Source organism: Mandrillus leucophaeus, unplaced genomic scaffold, assembly GCF_000951045.1.
Source record: "Mandrillus leucophaeus isolate KB7577 unplaced genomic scaffold, Mleu.le_1.0 Scaffold97, whole genome shotgun sequence".
NCBI classification, from domain to species: Eukaryota; Metazoa; Chordata; class Mammalia; order Primates; family Cercopithecidae; genus Mandrillus; species Mandrillus leucophaeus.
In genome coordinates this window covers 1756285-1770290 of record NW_012110585.1, presented here as the reverse complement: position 1 = coordinate 1770290, position 14006 = coordinate 1756285, and positions in this window count along the sequence as shown.

The following is a 14006-nucleotide window of genomic DNA, read 5'->3' as shown; positions in this document are numbered from 1 at the left end:
ACCCACTCCCATCTGAACTCCTTCACAAACTACCTTTCCAGTCAGAGCTAAATCAATCCCCCACCTGCTTTCTGTATCCTCATCCCGCCCCTTTATATATATATATCTTAGCTTCTGTTTTTTTCCCTTTTCCAGTGTCATTCTCTTTGCCCATGGGTAAATACCTTTCAAAAGATTGGTTTACTGTTTATTTAGTTTGAGACAGGATCTCCCTCTGTCACCCAGGCTGGAGTGCAATGGTATGATCACAACTCACTGCAGCCTCGACCTTTGGGGCTTAGGCGATCCTCCCACCTCAGCCTCCTGAGTAGCTGGGATTACAGTCGTGTGCAACCGTGCCTCGCTGATGTTTTAAAAAATACTTTTGTCAAAACGGGGTCTGTTGCCAAGTCTGGTCTCAAACACCTGGGCTGAAGTGATCCTCCTGCCTCAGCTTCCCAAAGTACTAGGATTACAGACATGAGCCACTGCACCTGGCTGCTGTGTTTTAAATTGGCATTTTGGAAAAAAAGAAAAAACCAAAAACACGTGTGATCATTTCTTTATGCATCACTGTAAGTACAGGTAATGGATTTCAATTTGTGACACAAAAACATAACACAAAACCTCAAACCAAAGAAAGTCAACCTATGACCACTGCAGATAGGGAGCAAAAACCTACTAATAGTGCCCGAGTGAGCCTGCCTCTTACAGCCCCTGTATTCTGCAAGACGGATCTTTATACCTTCCCTGAACAGGAAAGTTCCCTCCCTTTTCCAGTACCCAGCCTGCTCTCAAGCATCTGTAGCCAATACTGCCGATACAGACCTCTCAGCCAAGGAAAGCAGATGGCTTTCAGGCACTGATTAATTACCATTCTTCCTCCGCTTAGGTTTCCAGCTGTGGTTTACTTTCTCCTTCCTGGCACCGAGGCATGTCTTCTGGTATCTTCGCTTCCCCGCAAAATGTCAGGAGCACTCCTGTCTTTTACTAAGTCTCTTCTGGCCATCAGCTCCACATTGCTGGTGATGAGCATCGCTTTTTGGCTTATCTCAAAGCTACCATGTGGCAATAACTTTCATCCGTAATGGAATAAAACAAATCTATGCTCGTCTGGTTCCTTGACCACTGATTGCCTGGTGGAGCAAACAGGAAGCAGAAAGTCAAATGAAAGGAATCCTCCGAGGGTCAAATAAATCTTTCTGTCTGTCTTCTGGAGCCGGACCCATGAGAGAAATCAGCTCTGGGGTTTAGCTCCCTGTTTAGCCTGATTTTAAAGTTACAGGGCACATCCAAAACCAAAATGGGGTTATGAATAATGAAGCACTGGAGTCTGGCATATGGCTGGCCACATTTGTTAGCATGGAAATAGTCCATCTTGCCACGTGATTTTGGGGATTTAGCAAGCTCTCCTAATCACCTGTTTTCTCTAAGCAGGGGTTCTGCAACAGAAATGCATTGTACATCAGTATCGCCCTGGAAACCTTGACGTAAGACATATGTCCAGACTCTACCCCAGGAGGTTATTCCATCTAAGGCATTTGTGTTTTGAAAACAGCTCTCAGCCGGGCGCAATGGCTCACGCCTGTAATCCCAGCACTTTGGGAGGCTGAGGCGGGCAGATCACGAGGTCAGGAGATCGAGACCATCCTGGCTAACATGGTGAAACCCATCTCTACTAAAAATACAAAAAAAAAAAAAAGTAGCCGAATGTGGTGGCGGGCACCTGTAGTCCCAGCTACTCGGGAGGCTGAGGCAGGAGAATGGCATGAACCTGGGAGGTGGAGCTTGCAGTGAGCTGAGATCGTGCCACTCTAGCCTGGGCAACAGAGTGAGACTCCATCTCAAAAAAAAAAAAAAGAAAAGAAAAGAAAACAGCTCTTTCAGTGATTTTGGTTAAGAAGCACTGTTCTAAAGAAATATCTAATGTGAAAGAGGCAACACAGTGTAACGATTATTAAAAAATAAAAACTCTGGATGCATGGGTGTAGGTCCTGGGCCTGGCTAAGTTGTTTTCTCTCATTAATCGGGAGACCATATAATTTATCATCCACATTAGGACATATTTGAAAGGAAAAGAGGGAGCCATTAATAACTATGTCAGGACAAGATGCATACATTGAGGCTGTGTGGACACACCAGTCATCCTACTCATTAGTCAAATGCGAGATTGAAGTAGAGAACTCTGAGGTCCCTTTCAGACTCATGATTCTATAATTTATGACAACTGGGACAAGTGCATGCAGGACAGAGTCTCATTCTAAGAGTTGTTGAGGCACCATCTACACTCAGAAAGGCTGAGATTCTAAGTGCAAGCAGGACAGAGTTGTTGAGGCATCATCTATACTCAGGAAAGCTGAGATGGGCAGCGTTCACAGCTCAGAGGCTGAGACCTGATGGTGCGTGAGGCTGAGGGACCAGGCAGATCAAGCTAACAGGAGGAAATGACCCTTCTAGGGCAAAGGCCCCAAAAAGCATGGGTCAGGAGGGGCAGATTCACAATCAGGGTTCATCAGAGGCAGCTGCTATTGCCATCAGAACCCCCGAGGATGGGCATAGCTGTTATTTGAGGTCTATTGACTTTTTACACACGCTTCTGGGTTATATTCAGTGTGATACTCTTAAGACATTTACACACATTTCTGTATTATCTCCCATACGTGACACAAGCAATCTGTACAGCCATCTCCTTGGTGCCTCTGCCATGTGGCACAATTAGGGAAAAGGGTATTTAGGTTAATCTAATGTTCTAGTTAATTATAAATTAGTATATAAATTATACCATACACGGCTGGGTGCGGTGGCTCACGACTGTAATCCCAGCACTTTGGGAGGCCGAGGCAGGCGGATCACCTGAGGTTAGGAGTTCGAGACCAGCCTGACCAACTTGGAGAAGCCCCATCTCTACTAAAAATACAAAAAAATCTGCTGGGCGTGGTAGCGCATGCCTGTAATCACAACTACTCAGGAGACTGAGGCAGGAGAATCGCTTGAACCCAGTGGGCAGAGGTTGCAGTGAGCTGAGATTGTGCCATTGCACTCCAGCCTGGACAACAAGAGTGAAACTCTGTCTCAAAAACAATATATATATGGCATGGTGTATATATATATATATAGCATGGTATATATACACACACACACACCATACACAATATATACACCACACACATATACACCATACATATATATATACACACACACCATACACATGAATATGGTATAAGCAGAGATTTGAGGACAGAGGCAAACAGAGACAGAGCGAGAGAAGACAAAGAGAAGGAAGGAAGACCGAGAGACAGAGGGAGAAAAGGAGTGAGGAAAAGAAAGAGGGAGGAACAGAGGAGGAGGAGGGAAAAGAGAGAGACAGAGACAGAGAAAGCATGAAAACATAAACAGAGAAGCAAACAGAAAGATGGGGAGAGACACCAAGAGAGAAGGAGAGACATACATGAAGAGTTAGATGTACACACATGAGCATGCACACACATGAGTGTGTCTCCGGGAAAAAGAAAGGTAAGTCCAAGGTTAGATTTTGTAGTCAAAACCTTGGAAAGGCTTGTATTGGAACATAGGAAGTGGAACGGCTCATACAGTTGCTGAAGCTGTTTTGATGAACACAATCCAGTTCATTTCACGTAGATCTAAGCTCACGCTGTTTGGAAGGAAATTGCTCACTGCAGCTATGCTTTAGGGGTGTGATCAGAGGGGCTGGCATTGATGGAAAGCTTCTCCCCACCGCCCTAGGAGGAAGCCGGCAGATTGTGAACAGCTCTGTTCTCACAACTGTGGCAGTGTCATCTGTTTGTCAGAACCGTGCCCTGAATGCAGCATTTGGGATGTGCACATGCTTAGTCCGGAATTAGAATTCTCCTGGCTGCAAAATCGTTTTGCTTCTTGCTGATTTCTTACCTTTGGCAGAGAATGGCAGCACAGCAAGGAGAAATTGCTATTGTCTGGTTAAGAGTTATTTTCAGAGAGTCTTGGAGAGGCTATCTGTCCCTGAGGGAATGCAGGAGGAGAAGGAAGCCAAGAGGTAATTATTTGGCTTGACAGGTGACATGGGGTGATGTGGCTGAAGGGCCAGCAGGAGGCTGGAGTCTCCAGGAAGAGCTTTGTAAACAGAAACTGGCTTTCACTTGGAAAATGCTGTGCATACTTCTCCTCCCTGCACATCAAAAAGGACAAACTGAGCTGCAGAAGGCCTAGGGAGGGGCCAATGCAATAGTTAAGGGCATGGAGATCTGGGAAGATGGGAAGCATTAGGATCTTCAGTCCAGAGCGGCAGAGGATGAGGAGGGAGAGGATAGATCTCTGAAACAAAGGAAGGGAAAGGGCGGGGTGCATGGGCTCGGTCACAGGATTCCTGGGTATCAAACCCTTGAAGGTTTAGAAAGGTCATTTTAGGAAAAAAATTTTAAAAAGCACGGATTTTTATGGTGAACAGTAAACTTGGGAAAGTGTTAGACAAACTCAATGAACATGTTTAGAAATGATAAATGTTGAAGATATTAATACAGGCAGGAAGGGTGTAGACAAATCTCTACAGTGCACAAGAATGGCTTCGTCTGCTCACATCCCTTGCTAAGGGGATGGCCCTTTCCAGGCTTCTCCTGCCTAACTAGCTTGGCTTCAGTTTGCCCTTCCTGGGCCCCACAACCAATTGGGCTAGGCGGGGGCACCTAACCCAAGGGCAACCAACTCTATCCTATTGTTATTTCTTTTTTTTCCCCCCCACTCAATCCTGCATGAAAAAGCTATACCTTAGACAATTCCATGACATAAAGAAGAGCATCGTCAGTACCCGGGACAGGGCAGGGCTCAACCCTCCTAAGAGTTAACTCTACATGACACCTACTGTATGCCGGGTACTCTGCTAAGTGCTTACCGTACATCGCACAGTCACATTTAATTCTCATAACTCAATAAGGCAGCAACTATTTTTAATTCCATCTCACAGAGGAGAAAGTCAAATGGAGAAAGATTAGCAAACAGCTAGGATTGGAGCTCCAGTCAGTCTGACTCCTGAGCCCAAGCTTTAACTCTATACTTTAGCTCTATACTGACTCCCATCAACTCTGGCCTCTATCCTCCTCTTGTTTTCCTTTTCTATTCATTCCCATTCTCTCCAATAACCCCTACCCTCTTCTGTGTCATCAAACTTCTATGACTGGTTGTGAAGCTCCTAAGTGTCATTTCGGGTACTTTCAGTAAAGTCCATAGAAAACAAACTAAAATAATTTAAATAATAAAGATGATGATTTTTTTTCCTTCACATAACAGGAAGCTTAGAGGTAAAGAAAATCCAATGTTTTTCTAGCTAATGACTCAGCATCAATAACAAGGCTCTATCTTTCTCTTCTACCATCCTTTGCTTGTTGGCTAACTCCCCTCAGGCTCACAAGATGGCTACAGCAGCTCTGGACAGCACATCCTTAAACCCCAGTTTCAGAGAAAACAAACATGACTCCTTTCTTATGCGTTTCCTTTAAATAATGAAGAAATATTTCTCAAAGTCCCTGGCAGATTTTTCCTCACATCTCATTGGTCAGGATTCAGTCACATGGCCATGCTAAACCAATCACTGGTAAGAAAAGTGGGATAACTGTTATTGTTTAGACCAACAATAATATACATGATTCGACAAGGGGACCAGTGAACAGAAGAACAGAAATCAGAATTCTGACAACGTAAAAGAAGGCAGAAGTCATTGTCAGGTAGGCGACCACAGTTATTTTCTTTTGATCCCAGCAAACATCTGCTTCAGTCAGTTAGCATCCTTGCACCTGACTCATTCATTCTTGCCTCATTAATTTCTCATACTGTTGTTTCCTTCCTAGATACTTTCTACCTGGTCAATCTCCCCAGGATCCAGCCTGGGTCTCTCCACAACTGTTTCTCTGATGTTTAATCCTTACTTTTTCCTCTCTGAACTTTCTTATATTTACTGTGACTTTTTTTTTTTTTTTTTTTTTTTTTTTTTTTGAGATGGAGTCTCGCTCTGTCACCCAGGCTGGAGTGCAGTGGCTCAATCTCAACTAACTGCAAGCTCTGCCTCCCGGGTTCTCACCATTCTCCTGCCTCAGCCTCCCAAGTAGCTGGTACTGCAGGCACCCGCCACCACGCCCGGCTAATTTTTTTGTATTTTGAGTAGAGACGGGGTTTCACGGTGTTAGCCAGGATGGTCTCCATCTCCTGACCTTGTGATCTGCCCGACTCGGCCTCCCAAGGTGCTGGGATTACAGTCGTGAGCCACCACACCCATATAATGTAGCTATTAGCTGTTATGAAATTGTCAGGATTTACTCCTGTTTCTCAAAAAATAGTCTGAGAAACTTCATTGGAATAGAAACTAGGAGAGATGATCTTTAAAGAGACTTTCAACTCTCATATTTCATGACTCCACAAGTCTACAATAACTGGTCTCTCTCCTTTGAGACTGTTCACTCACTGAGGACAGGGTCCAAGCCTATGTGTCTTTATGTGTTCAACAACATGTAACATGGTGATTGATGCATTTTGGGAATTCTGTAAATAATCATTGATTGACTGACTGGTCAATGGCTGCTCTAAACACCACTAATTCACTACTCAAGAGATTCTCACTGACTTTGGACATGAACTCTCCTAACTAGATTCAAGCAGGTGGTTGATAATTTGTTTTTCTGTCATGGCTGGATCTTAATGTTGGTATCTGCCCTAGAATATAGGTGATTTGCCCAACGACATTTGGACACCTGGTGAAAGGTGGAACACAGACAAGTGAGCAGGTGTACAGAGCATGAAAAAGAAGGTGTTCTAGAAGTGAGCTCAATAAACACCCACACAGAAATAGCCAGCATAGACCATGACAGAGAGTCATGGGTAACAGCACAGGGAAAGAGCCTTAGGTGATCCAGAATTCACCAGAGAGGGTGGAGCAGATCCCCCTTGAATGTGACTCAGGGCCAGGAGGGTTAGGCATATTTAATATACTTCATGTCAGTGTAATGTTCCTAAAAATAGAAGATCAAAGGTGTTCAATCTGCTTGATTGGTAAAGATATTCAGGAAATACTTTGTGCACGGTGGCTCACGCCTGTAATCCCAGCACTTTGGGAGGCCGAGGTGGGCAGATCACAAGGTCAGGAGATCAAGACCATCCTGGCTAACACAGTGAAACCCCATCTCTACTAAAAATACAAAAAATTAGGTGGGCGTGGTGGTGCGTGCTTGTAGTCCCATCTACTCAGGAGGCTGAGGCAGGAGAATGGCGTGAACCTGGGAGGCGGAGCTTGCAGTGAGCTGAGATTGTGCCACTGCACTCCAGCCTGGGCGACAGAGCGAGACTCCGTTTCAAAAAAAAAAAAAATTAAAGTTAATCAGGAAATAAAGAAAGCATTGTAGTGAACATGAGATTAAAATATAGGGAAACACCAGTCTGGCGTGGATGTCCCCTGCCTGTCTCCTGTAATTCCCAGCATTACCTATCCCAACACCTGGCATGCTTCACAGCAATGGTCTGTTTATGTGTCTGACTTTGCCAGTATTGTGAGACCTGTGATGGCAGAAGCCCTGCGTCGTTCATCAACATATCCCCTGTGTCTGTTGGATGAAGAGACCCAGTGTCCACTTGGCACTAGACAGGATATGTGGTTGTCACTGTGACCTCCATATATTTCATCTGCCCTTCCGGGGCACTTAGCACCCTCCCTGGGGCTCCTCTTCTCTTCTGTCCTCAGATACAGAAGCCACCCCATAGAGGATTCGATGTCCTTAGAGAACATGGAAGCTCCACTGCACAGATGAGGAAACCAAGGCTCAGATCAGGAACATCAGGGGAAGCCAGAGGGAAGCAGTGAATCCGCAGCACATCTCGAGCCTCAGCTGAGACCACCTCTACATCCTCACTCTTGTTGCTAGGCAGCACTGCTTCAGATTTTCAAAGTTTGCTGAAATTCTAAAATAAACCACTGAAATTGGTTTGCTCACTTTTAGCTTTATGGAGGGTGGAAGTGAAAGGGGGTGAGTTAATACTTCATCAGTCCTCTTACAGATAAGCTTTTATTTCCACTATGACATTGGTGAAGAGACATGGATAGTAACGTGAGTAGTACAGAGGTGAGGGGTAGGGGGAAGCTGATGGGAAAGAGGAGCCCAGTGGACCTGCTGAAGCCATTGTTCCCCTTCACCACTCATTCAGTTCCACTCCTTAGCTTGGCATTTAATGTCCTTCCTGATTCTTGCCTCACCTGCTTTGCTGGCCATATGTTTCCTAAATAATAATAATAACGCAATTAGAATTTTCAAATAACTTTCGCATTCACTCTTGATTTGATCCTGCAGATGACTAGATGTATCAGGGAGTAAGATTTGTCCAGGAGGAAAGATCTGGGGCGTGCAGTCTGTTGACCTTGCTGAGATCAGTGTGAAGTCGTCCCAGAAGCCACCTCTTCTAGATTTTGCCTGGGGCTCTCCCCCAAAGCCCTGGTCTCCCTACATACCTCATTCACTCACTCTGCATCACTGTCACCACTCAGAATGCACAGCTGGCTGAATCCTTCCTTAACTCCTTTATTTTTAATTAGAGACAGGGCCCTACTCTGTCACCTAGGCTGGAGTGCAGTGGCATGATCACAGCACAATGCGGCCTCAAACTCCTGGGCTTAGGTGATCCTCCCTTTTCAGTCTCCTAAGTAGCTGGGACTACAGGCACAAGAGAGTACACCCAGCTAATTTTTATTTTTTTATTTTTTTATTTTTTGTAGAGATGGGGTCTTGCTCTGTTGCCCAGACTGGCCTCAAACTCCTGGCCTAAAGTGATCCTGATCCTCCTGCCTCGGCCTCCCAAAGTGCTGGGATTACAGGTGTGAGCCAGTGCACCTGACCCTCTTTCCTCAACTCCAAATTCAAATCCCACTTACTCCATAAAACCTTCCCTGAACACTCTGGCCCTCTCTTAGTCCTCGCAACTTGAACCTGTTCCAATGGCCCCACCTTATGATGGGCTGCCTTGGACTACTCAGTGACTATGATGTATTCATGTCTGTCTCTCCTGAACATGTCAGATACAACATGCCTCAATTTCATTTACCCACAGAGCCATTGTCAGTATCAGTTGGTGACTGACAGCTCCCCTAGGGTTGTGACAAGGAGCATGAGTCAAGCTGGCACGTACCAAATGTGAAGACAGTCTACTTGGTGGAACTCAACTAGCCCCAAAGATCCCCTGCTGCCTAACGTCTGGGAAAATTACAGCTGAGACTGGGACCACGAATGTCATTAATGTTTTCTATTAAAAGTACCATTTCCTGTTAATATTTGGAGGGTAATTGATTTCTAGAAGTGCAGCTCAGGGAAGGGCTGAAGGTGTTATGGCGAGGGGGGAATGACTTCATAAGTCTCCCACTGAGCTGCCACAAAGCCAAATGAAACTATCTCCAGCTCCCTGAGGACCGAGAAGGAGATTAGATAGAGCTCAGGTGAAGGCTATTGGATGAGTCACTCAGTCTTCAGAGGAAAAGCCATGCTTGTAATAGCATTGGCTTGCCAAAGATAAAACAGAATTTAAAAAACAGGTAATTTTAAAAGCCCCAAATCAGGCCAGGCGCGATGGCTCACGCCTGTAATCCCAGCACTTTGGGAGGCCAAGGTGGGCGGATCATGAGGTCAGGAGACCATCCTGGCTAACACGGTGAAACCCCGTCTCTACTAAAAATACAAAAAATTAGCCGGGCCTGGTGGCGGGCGCCTGTAGTCCCAGCTACTTAGGAGGCTGAGGCAGTAGAATGGCGTGAACCCAGGAGGTGGAGCTTGCAGTGAGCCGAGATCGTGCCGCTGCACTCCAGCCTGGGCGACAGAGCGAGACTCCGTCTCAAAAAAATAAATAAATAAATAAATAAAAATAAAAGCCCCAAATCAAAGGTTGAGATACTTTATAAACTTTGAACCATGCCAAAAGAAAAGCCTGATCATTTATTGCATCTGGAAAAGAGTGTGTTTACAACGAGTAAAGAGAAATTCATGAAATTTTCATATTTTATGACTGCCAATTCACTGATGTAATTATACCCTCATTTACTTATTCTCTCAAAAATCTCAAAAATGGTATTTTTCAGGATTTTCTCTGTGCCAGGCACTACTCAAAGGTTTGCGATAAAATCTTATGGGACAAATATGCTTACATACAAGTAACTCCTGTTCTAGTGGATTGTCCTTATGTAATAAGCAAAAGATATTATTTCCATTTAACAAAAAAAGAAACAAAATTTCAGAGGAACTTGGTGAATTTCCTATGTCACATCTCAAATAATTAAGAAAGCCTCTGGCTGGGTGCGGTGGCTCATGCCTGTAATCCCAGCACTTTGGGAGGCCAAGGCGGGTGGATCACGAGGTCAGGAGTTCGAGACCAGCCTGGCCAAGATGGTGAAACCCCGTCTCTACTTAAAAAAAAAAAAATTAGCCAGGTGTGGTGACACATGCCTGTAATCCCAGCTACCCGGGAGACTGAGGCACAAGAATCACTTGAACCCGGGAGGCAGAGGTTGTAGTGAGCCTAGATTGGGCCACTGCACTCCAGCCTGGGCGAAAGAGTGAGACTCCATCTCAAAAAAGAAAAAAAAAAAAAAAGCCTTTAAATAACTGTTGTGAGAACCTTCTCTCAAACCTTGACAACAGTCCCCAAAGATCTACATTTTATCACATAAGTCAGTAATTCTCAACTTGATACCTCTATTCTCTCTCCCTGAATCACAGTAAATCTTGAAGTCCACAAAAAATGGAGGTCTTGAATTGAGGTATGCATGTCTTCAGAATTCAGGATTATATGGCCAAACTCTCTATTGCCTCCCCCAGTGGTGTGGGGGACAAAATGGTTAGCCTGAGAACCCATGCATCCCAGATTTATGTGCACAAGTCATTTTTTATACAGACAAGAAACTCTTTTCTTGTACCAACAGAGCTAATCTTAGGGTCAGGAATATTCCTGAAGAATCTGGCAGAGACTCAACTCTGGGGTGCTGGGTAGCTTGTTTTAAGGTTGCATGAGACTAAATTTATTCTTCCCTCATGCTTAATTGGAGCATTCATTTCCCCCCTCTGGCTCCCTGATCTGAAAGAAACATCTATTACTGACACAGAGGAACAAAAGGACGTCTCCTCCAATTTGTTAATTATGTTCTGTTCTGTGACCAACAACAGGAGAATAAACTGTTGAAAAGAGAAAAAAACCCAAGTTCTGGCCCTTCTGGGAGGGGTGCGGCATCCGTATACAGGAAGAGATGGAGCCATCTCTTTAAAGGACGAATAGGTTGATTTTTGGTGGGCTTTGTCAGTTTCATTTCCACACATTGACTCTGAGGGGCACCCGCGGAGCAGCTTGATTTGGCTGGGCCCCAGCAGCATTTTCATACTTGTAGGTGGAAGATGAGGAAGCCAAGTGGAGAGGAAGTGAGGGGCTCTGTATTAACAGACGATGACTTATTCCCGAACTGAATAATGTGATGGTTTCAAATGCTGTGTACCTGATTGATCTGTCCTTTTCTTGTCTTCAAGAATTCATGTATAAATGTTTTAGAAGATTGCTAATGTCGTGCCAATGAATCTCTTCAAGAGCTCTTTTTTGGGGAATAAATAGCTATAGTCTCTTCTGCTTCGATGTTGCTCATCTTTTCTGATGGCATTGTGTGGAATCAACGGGCAACATTTCAACTTTCCGCATGCAGACACAAACCACGCACACGCACACACACACACACACGCAGAGACACACACTCTCACTCTCTGTTTAGAAATTTTTGCCTTGTAGCCTACTTTTTAAGGAGGCTCTTAGCTAATTTTTTAAGTCCCTAACTGGCCTTAATTTTTTTTTTTTTTTTTTGAGACAGAGTCTCGCTCTGTTGCCCAGGCTGGAGTACAGTGACAGGCTCACTGAAGCCTCTATCTCCCCAGGCTTAAGCAGATCCTTCCACCTCAGCCTCCTGGGTAGCTAGGACTACAGGTGCATACCACCATGTCCAGCTAATTTTAAAAATTTTTTTAAGGACTGGGTCTCCCTGTGTTGCCCAGGCTGGTCTCAAACTCCTGGGCTCAAATGATCCTCCTGCCTCAGGCTACCAAAGTGCTGAGATGAAAGGCATGAGCCACTGCACTGGGCCAGGCTTTTATTTATTTATTTATGTGAGACCGAGCCTCACTCTGTCACCAGGCTGGAGTGCAGTGGCCCAGTCTCGGCTCACTGCAACCTCGGCCTCTCAGGTTCAAGTGATTCTCCTGCCTCAATCTCCCGAGTAGCTGGGATTACAGGCACGAGCCACCACGCTCAGCTAATTTTTGTGTTTTTAGTAAAGATGGAGTTTCACCGTGTTGGCCAGAATGGTCTTGATCTCCTGACCTTGTGATCCATCGCCTCGGCCTCCCACAGTGCTGGCCAGCACGAGCCACCCGCCTGGCCAGCTTTCACTTTTTAAAAGCCTTACCTGTCTATTAACTCTCCTCAAGTGCATTCTTTTTAGACAATGGCAAGGCTGGAAATACAAAGGCTTTTTTGTTTTAGTTCAATGCTGGGCATAAAACAGGCCCTCAAACTATTGGTGAATGGAGGCGCCTACCTGGGGAAACTTCCTAAGCCATAAGCAATAGGAAGCCTTACTCCTAAAAGACAGGAGCTATTACCGTGATTTGCGAAACACTGTTGAGGATTAGAGCTCAATCAACAGACAGAAGGCAACTCCATCTTAAGCAGAAAGCAATGCTAGTTTTATCTCTGAGGACCAACATTTTAACCTTGAACGAGGTTAAATTAATCTTGCTTAAATTTTCTGAGCCTCCATGTCCTCGTCTGTAAAATAGAGACAATATTACTGCGTGGCTTGGAGAGCTGTTGTGAGAATCGGATGATACAAGCATGTATAGCATGTATAGCACAGTGCCAGGCATAGGAAAAACACTCTGTAATTGAGCTCTTATAATTTTTAGAATACTCTGATAATTATTCCAGTAACCCAGAGGCCTTCTGGTGGGGTAGAAAGATCACTGGCTTAGGAGCCAGAAACCAGGGAGCCTGCGTTTAAAGTATCAGTCAAAAGGTAGCCGTGCCTATCACTGATTTCACATATGATGTCCCATTCCCCAGTGCAATTTAAATGGCAGTGGAGTTACACACATTTTCTCTCCCCACTAAGATGTGGGAAATAACAGGGAAAAGTCAACGTGTGACAAAGAGTGTTTCCATTTAATTTATTGAGTAGGCTACCTTTATGGCCTTTTTTTTTCTTAACATGCTTGGGGCCGAGTTGGAGAAAAGCTAATAGGAACATTTTCTGAGGAAAAGTGTTCTACAAGCTTCACTGGAAGAAGATGGACCATCTTTCTCTTTTAAAAGGCTTTTTGTGAGGCGCTCCAGATGAGCCACAAAACAGCAAGATCCATCATTTTGGCAGGATGGTTTTGCAAGGGGGCCCTGCAGCCCTAACCGTAGCCCTAAATGGCAATCTCTACTTATCTGGGACAATTTCATAGAAAAAGGGGAGAAGCAAAACCACTTTTCATAGAGTTTCAGTTTCTTATTAGATCTGTAGAGAGCTCCCAAACTTTAGAAAAAAGGACAATAGAATGTTTCAGTGGTTTTTATGATGATTTCCTTCCATTGCTTATTCCTTATTTTTACTCGGCATGTCTACACAGCATACGGCTATTTCCAACCTCATTCTTCTACTTAATATTATGAGGAATATACGTTTTCATGAATTGGCAGAGCTTACATATTCATCAATTATAATATTTCTCAGCTGTGAGATTTCCTACATGTCATAAAACTAGAATTATTAAATGATAAAGCTAGATAGATAGCTATATTACATCTCACAAAAGCCAACTTTTATGAAATCCTTACTATGTGTCAGGCACTGTGCTAAATGCTTTACATATTCATTTCATGTAACCATCCTAATAGTCCTATGAGATAGGTCCAACTAAACTTTCCATTTCATAGATGAGGAAACCAAGGCTAAGGTGGCTAAATGGCTTGTTCAGAGTCATACAGCTAGCAGGGCT